General features: G+C 44.0%; 1 protein-coding gene across 2 annotated transcripts in view; it reads left to right on the plus strand.

The window, feature by feature from the left end:
- LOC108411180 (carbohydrate sulfotransferase 15-like) overlaps positions 1-7,500 on the plus strand; it is a 106,589-nt gene that overhangs the window by 19,905 nt on the left and 79,184 nt on the right. Inside the window, exon 1 of one of the 2 annotated variants that reach the window (XM_037544455.1) lies at positions 4,377-4,400. The exons of the other annotated variant lie outside the window; for it this stretch is intronic. The gene's annotated coding sequence lies outside the window, so the exon portion shown is untranslated. Of the gene's footprint in view, positions 1-4,376; positions 4,401-7,500 lie in introns of those variants that run through there. 2 annotated transcript variants of the gene reach the window in all.

Raw genomic sequence — 7,500 nt, forward strand, 5'->3', positions numbered from 1 at the left:
ACTGAGGGTAGCCTTTGTTACTTTGGTCCCAGCTCTCTGCAGGTCATTCATCAGGTCACTCCGTGTAGTTCTGGGATTTCTGCTCACCGTTCTCATGATCATTTTGACCCCACGGGCTGAGATCTTGCGTGGACCCCAGATCGAGGGAGATTATCAATGGTCTTGTACGTCTTCCATTTTCTGATTATTGCTCCCACAGTTGATTTATTCCCACCACCTGCTTGCCTGTTGTAGAGTCACTCCTCCCAGCCTGGTGCAGGGCTACAGTCTTCTCCCTGGTGTCCTTCGACAGCTCTTTGGTCTTGGCCGTGGTTGAGTTTGGCATCTGACTGTTTGAGGCTGTGGACAGGTGTCTTTTATACAGATAACGAGGTCAAACAGGTTCCATTAATACAGGTAACGAGTGGAGGACAGAAGAGCTTCTTAAAGAAGAAGTTACAGGTCTGTGAGAGACAGAAATCTTGCTTGTTTGTGGGTGACCAAATAGTTATTTTCCACCATAATTTACAAATAAATTCTTTAAAAATCCTCCAGTGAGATTTCCTGGATTTTTTTTTCTCATATTGGCTCTCATAGTTGAAGTGTAGCTATGATGAAAATTACAGACGTCTCTCGTCTTTCTACTTACTTCACTGTAAATGCGGAGGTGAAATTTCCCCATTTGTGGCACTAATAAGGGTCACTTAAAAGAAAGTCAAAGAAAAGTAAATGAAAAAAACAACCACCTGGAAGAGCTGATGGACAGAACTGCCCCATCAGATAAACAGCACTTAAAACGTCTTTGCTGATCAACTGTATTTGGTGTTAGAGGGAAAATACATTTAAAATACTTTTATTTCTTTTACTTTATAATAGAATTAATTTATTTTAATCTCCTCTAATGAGTGAATTCAGCTCCTGTAAGGATCTTAAACAGACATTCATGCACCATAATGTCCATAGAAAAGCACTGACCAATAGATTGGCTCACTCTGGAGCAGCTGGACGTGAGCCTAATGTCACCATGATCAATGACAAGCATGTGCTAAAGGGGACTAAAGCCCCCCAGCATTGGGCTGTGGAGCAGTGGAACTGTCTTCTCTGGAGTGATGGAGCTCCATCCAGTACCTTTGAGATGAGTACCTGACCTCACTAATGCTCAGGGGTTGGTCTAGACCCCTTAGGTCCAGGGAAGGGAAATCGTTATGCTTCTGCACCAAGATATTTTGGACAAATGTAGGTTCTGGGGAAGAACCTTTCCTGTTCCAGCAGGACTGAGCCCCAGTGACCAAAGCAGCTCCATAAAGTCATGACTAGGTGAGTTTGGTGTGGAAGATCTTGACTGGCCCTCACAGAGTCCTGACCTCAACCCCATCCAACACCTTTGGGGTGGTCTAGAACGGAGATTTTGAGCCAGACCCTCTCGTCCAACATCATTGTCTGACCTCACAAATGCTCTTCTGGATGAATGAGCAGAAATTCCCACAGACTCTCTACAACATCTGGAGGAAGCTTCCCAGAAGAGTGGAAGCTGGTACATCTGCAAAGGGGACCAGCTCCATATGAATGCCTATGGATTTAGAATGGGATTAAATAAAGCTTGTGTAGGTGTCCCAATGCTTTTGCCCATGTAGTGTAGATGCTTTATGGCCTTAGCAGTAAAGGGTTAAGACTAATCTCAGTAGAGATGTAGATAATCAAATCAATATTGGACTGGAAATTCATTTTTTGCTGCTCTGTTAAGGGACAGTAAAACATTTACTGGGTTATCTGAGCTGGTGTTGTGGTCAGTGTTCGGTGAAGGTCTATAAACAGAGGTTTGCAGGTTAGTTGAAGGTTGTCTGAACTTTTTTTAGCAGGGCTTTGCTGTTGCTGGACTGTAGAAAGGCTTTTTCGCTCATGCTGGGGAATTTTTACTGAGGAAGGTAGAGAATGGTGGTCATTTACAGGCGCTGCCTGCCAATAGCCAGATTCCGGGTCATTGGCTGGACTAATGATGCAGGTCCAAATCAACAGCAGGTTATTACACTCTCCATCCGAGTGACAGGAGGGTGTGTGTGTGAGAAAGAATTGGTTTTTGCACCTTTAGCGGTCGAACTTGTTCTGAGTTCCCTGTTTTTACTCTCACTGTCCACTTTATCAGCTCCACTGACCGTATAGCTGCACTCTGTAGTTCTACAGTTACAGACTGTAGTCCATCTGTTTCTCTGATACTCTGTTACCCTGTTCTTCAGTGGTCAGGACCCCCATGGACCCTCACAGAGCAGGTACTGTTTGGGTGGTGGGTCATTCTCAGCACTGCAGTAACACTGATGTGGTGGTGGTGTGTTAGTGTGTGTTGTGCTGAAGCGAGTGGATCAGACACAACTTTTCCTAAAACATAGAAAAATTATGTAAAAGTAAAATTGCAAAGGAATATTCGTGAGACTGGACTGTTTCTTGGTCACATTTTTCAAATTTTTCAGCAAATCTGGACACTGGCTGTTTTCAGGCTTGTGTTCGGACGACTCTCAGGTGGATCTGATCGACTCGTCAGAGGAGATTCTGCTTTTCACTCAACTTGTAGCTGGTAATGTAATTTGTAATGAAAAAGTTTGTATTAAATTAGAAAAGAGCGCTAAACAGAAACACTGTCTGTAATGGTCTCAGACTTTTGGACCCAACTGCATACATCTAAATATTTACGATGAATGATTAACTCCCGGAATATGTTTTTGAAATGTTTACCCATATTTGACCCTTAAAGCCTACTGTATGTCCAGGCTGAAGCCCAGCTCACTTTCAAATACAGCTAAAGTTCCTTTGATGGCTCTCATAATAATACCAGTGTTATTGCTCGTTTCTGCCGTACGATGGATTTGGACGAGATTATTAACACCAGCTCCTCTTAAATCTGCTGCAGTGTGTGATTTATTTAGCCTCTTGCTCTCCAGGGCATGTTTTGGTTTGTCCGTCTGAATTTTTGTCACCAAATCGTGAGGCAAATTATTCAGTAACTGCATGAAAAACATGTCAATCTTTATTTTATTGATTTATTGTTTTTTTATTTTATATTTTTATAAAAGCCCCTCAAATGATCAGAACGTGTGTTTTATGATCTCCACACATCACCACACGCTCACAATTCACTGCTGAAACCCGAAAATCTGCGCCGCTCTTTGTGTTGTTCTCTAAAAGTGATGTTTCCAGAGCAGTTTAGAGCCCAGATTTGGGGAAAAACGGGTCGACTTTCAGTAGAAAAACAAACTGAGTTCAGCTTCTTTTATTATAAGGGTTTAAAATGACGTCACCGTCTATTAGACTGGAGAGAAGAGCTACAGCCTCACACGATGCCCAGCTTCTGAATGGAGCTTATGGAGTATGAACGTTATGGAGAACATGATGAAGAGCGGTTTGGGACCACCGGTGGTCCCGAGGAGTTGAAGAGGTTAATATTTTTGTTCTATTTTGAAGAAGCCACTCTCTTAGGAATTGGCTTTAAATCAAGATCATCTTTTATTATCAGAGAAATGATGATACCCGGCTCTTTTTATATATTTTGATATAGTAACAACAAGGAAAGCGTTGCTCATGGTAAAGAGAGGTTGTGCTGCTCTGTATGAAATAGTTTCAATGTGGAAGAACTGTAAGATTTTAATTTAAAATTCATACTAGTTTTTAATTAAAAAGTTTTTACTCACTGAAATAGAATGTAAATACATGAAAACAAACAATCATCTTTATTTCACAATGTTGCAATTATTTTGATGGATGTTACTGTTAATATTATTATGAAATGTTGTGTCTGAATAACTAGATGAATAAAGGTGAAAGGCAATATTTCTAAGAATTTAAATAAGTGTAATTTCACAGATTTTAACCATCAACCAAGGTGGGTTTTGCCTTTTTACAGTCGTTTTTACAGTGTATCCCTTCTTATATCAGTGTGTCCAGTTTGCGCTCAGTCTGAGCAAATTTAGAGGTCAGTGTTAGTCTTTGGAACTGAAGTCCCTCGAGCTGCTGGTGTGTCCAGGCTTCTGTTTCTCTCTCCTGTGATTTAAGAATAGCTTAGTTTACTGAATTATAAACTTGATAAGCCTGCAGTTTGAGGGGTCAACTGGATTGTCTGTTCCTTCTCTTCATTTTTTGCTGATTAAACTCTGGTTTACCCGTTTGATCAAAAGGGGCCGATGGCAGTGTGTGTGGGAAATGTCAGAGGTCAAACCCTCAGATGGGCCAAACATTTCAGAGCCAAGTGTCAGATGGCTGTGCCTCCTGGAAATCACACCCTTCTCCCCTGGGGAGGGTTTTCATCACCCTTTCGTTCAAATGTCAAGGATGAGACGTAAATACAAAGAAGGATTTTCTGCCTCACTTTACTGAAGAAAGTTGCTGTAGGATTTTAGGCTAAATCCTAAACCCGACCAGCGCCATCACGTGAGGTAATGGGGCTTGTTTGACTTCTAGTTCTTTCTTTTGAATGGGCTTTTAATAAATCGTTCGAAGTGATTGAGAAATCCAGCTGAATCCATTTATGGCATGTTTCTGTCCGTATTACAGAGTGAGGAGCTCTAATACTCAAGTAGAACTGGTTCACAGCTGAAGCCCCTCAATCCCAACGCGGCTTACTCAGTAACTACATGGAACACAAAGCAAACTGGGTGGCTGCGGTCATAAGATTGGGGGAGTCAGGGCTCCAGTGTCGGAGGGCTCAGTCCAGTCTTCTGTCACTAGGCTGTGAGTCTTAAGTCTCTAGAGTCGAGCTTTGAGTGTTTGACTTGTGAGTCCAAGTCGATTCTCTGGACTGAGAGTCTTGAGTCTCAGAGACTCCAGACTAAATTAGACTGCCAGCTCAGAGACGCCAGACTGAGCTGGACTCCCAGCTCAGAGACGCCAGACTGAGCTGGACTCCCAGCTCAGAGACGCCAGACTGAGCTGGACTCCCAGCTCAGAGACGCCAGACTGAGCTGGACTCCCAGCTCAGAGACGCCAGACTGAGCTGGACTCCCAGCTCAGAGACTCCAGACTGAGCTGGACTCCCAGCTCAGAGACGCCAGACTGAGCTGGACTCCCAGCTCAGAGACGCCAGACTGAGCTGGACTCCCAGCTCAGAGACGCCAGACTGAGCTGGACTCCCAGCTCAGAGACTCCAGACTGAGCTGGACTCCCAGCTCAGAGACGCCAGACTGAGCTGGACTCCCAGCTCAGAGACGCCAGACTGAGCTGGACTCCCAGCTCAGAGACGCCAGACTGAGCTGGACTCCCAGCTCAGAGACGCCAGACTGAGCTGGACTCCCAGCTCAGAGACTCCAGACTGAGCTGGACTCCCAGCTCAGGGGGCTGAGTTTGGTCGAGGCGGGGGCTGAGTTTGGTCGAGGCGGGGGCTGAGTTTGGTCGAGGCAGGGGCTGAGTTTGGTCGAGGCGGTGGCTGAGATTGGTCGAGGCAGGGGCTGAGTTTGGTCGAGGCGGGGGCTGAGTTTGGTCGAGGCAGGGGCTGAGTTTGGTCGAGGCGGGGGCTGAGTTTGGTCGAGGCGGTGGCTGAGTTTGGTCGAGGCGGTGGCTGAGTTTGGTCGAGGCGGTGGCTGAGTTTGGTCGAGGCGGTGGCTGAGTTTGGTCGAGGCAGGGGCTGAGTTTGGTCGAGGCGGTGGCTGAGTTTGGTCGAGGCGGTGGCTGAGTTTGGTCGAGGCGGTGGCTGAGTTTGGTCGAGGCGGGGGCTGAGTTTGGTCGAGGCGGGGGCTGAGTTTGGTCGAGGCGGTGGCTGAGTTTGGTCGAGGCAGGGGCTGAGTTTGGTCGAGGCGGGGGCTGAGTTTGGTCGAGGCAGGGGCTGAGTTTGGTCGAGGCAGGGGCTGAGTTTGGTCGAGGCGGTGGCTGAGTTTGGTCGAGGCAGGGGCTGAGTTTGGTCGAGGCAGGGCCTGAGTGGTATGATACCATTTCCTCGCAGTTGGTCCAGCAGCACTCACCGGTCCATCCAAACTCTGGGATGTTATTGTGTAGCCTTTTGTCTGTCCTGTGCGTCTCTGTGTCGTTATCTCTGAATCTCTTCGATCTTCATCATCACAGCTTTCCTGCTGATTCTCTGTCTGACCAGTGGCGCTTAAATGAAGGGGGTCTTTTAGCCAGAGGCCAGTTTGTCATCTGTGGTCATCGGTGTTAAAGCTTCCACAGTTCAAGGGTTCCATGCTTATGAAAACAGAATTACTATCAGGAATTTTTTTCTCACAAAATGTGTTTTTACATAAAACCAATGTAACTTTAATTCATCTTGAAGGGTCAATATTTCAGAATAAAATATGATGGTGCAATATATCAATGTCGTTTATAGTCCAAACAAATCTGATGATTTTTCAGGGGGTGATCACTTTTGCAAGGCTGTAATAATAAGAGAAGTATTTTAATAACTATGTAAAATATGTATAATATAAACACACAAGGACATATATGTAGTAATGTAAATATCCAGTACCGTGCAAGAATTTGACCGCGTCTGGTCAAACGATGTTTTGTTGAATGAACTTCTGCACGTCTTTATTCCAATATGTTAAATTATACATTAAAACTTGTGGGAAAGCCATATTTACGTCAGTTCTTTGTAGCTAGTGGGTTTCACTTCTTGTCACTGTGGGAATAAAAGCTCTGAAATGGTATTTTTACAGTGGAAGGAAAAAATCTCATGGATTTAATGGAATGGGATTTTTCCCAAATGATTTTGGAGCATTTAAATGAGTCCACTTAACAGGAAGTTTTGATCCAGCGTCAAGAACAGCTGCTTTTTCAGACTGTCAAAAAAATGAAAATGAGAAAAATGGAGATACAAGATCCACAATATGTGCATACCAGCGCTGGACAACACAAACCCTGTACTCCAGTTAAAGTAGAGACCCCCAAGGTAAAATATCCCTCCAGTAAAAGTAGAAGTTCCTCCCTTTAGACCTCCACTGGAGTAAAAGTACTAAAGTATTTCCCTTCAAATGTACTTAAGTATAAAGTAAAAGTACTAAAAGAGTAATTCTGGCTCTGATGTCCTGTTATCATTTTTATAACCAGACTGGCTTCATGAACTCATTTCAGGTGAAAGTCCTCCAGCGTCTCTCTTGGTAAACCAGTCTTTTAATAGAAGGTCATTAATTAGTGACGCTGACGTCTATTAAAATGATCAGAAGCACAAAACACTGAAGGTAAACAGTTTCCATCAGGGAGAACCGAGTGGCTCTGAAATCACTTTTTACACACAAGCAAAGTTTCAGTTTCAGATTTATTTACAACTTAGTTCCAAGTTTAAGTTGAATAAAAACTGGCTTTAAACTCAGGATCACAGATGAGCTCCTTTACTATGTTGATCTGTAGGCGTCTGTTCATAAACATAAACCAGCCCAAACTCATTTACTATAAAATGAAATGGTGTTTGTAGAAATTCAGAAAAAAGCCGCGTCAGTCTCGACTGCATATGTGGACATATTTCTATATTGAGCTCTATTTACACAAAGTTAGGTTGGTTCATCATTTATGTTGAACAGACTCTCCCAAAGTTTTACGCTGCTGCGC

This window comes from Pygocentrus nattereri, chromosome 13 (genome assembly GCF_015220715.1).
Source record: "Pygocentrus nattereri isolate fPygNat1 chromosome 13, fPygNat1.pri, whole genome shotgun sequence".
Taxonomy (NCBI): domain Eukaryota; kingdom Metazoa; phylum Chordata; class Actinopteri; order Characiformes; family Serrasalmidae; genus Pygocentrus; species Pygocentrus nattereri.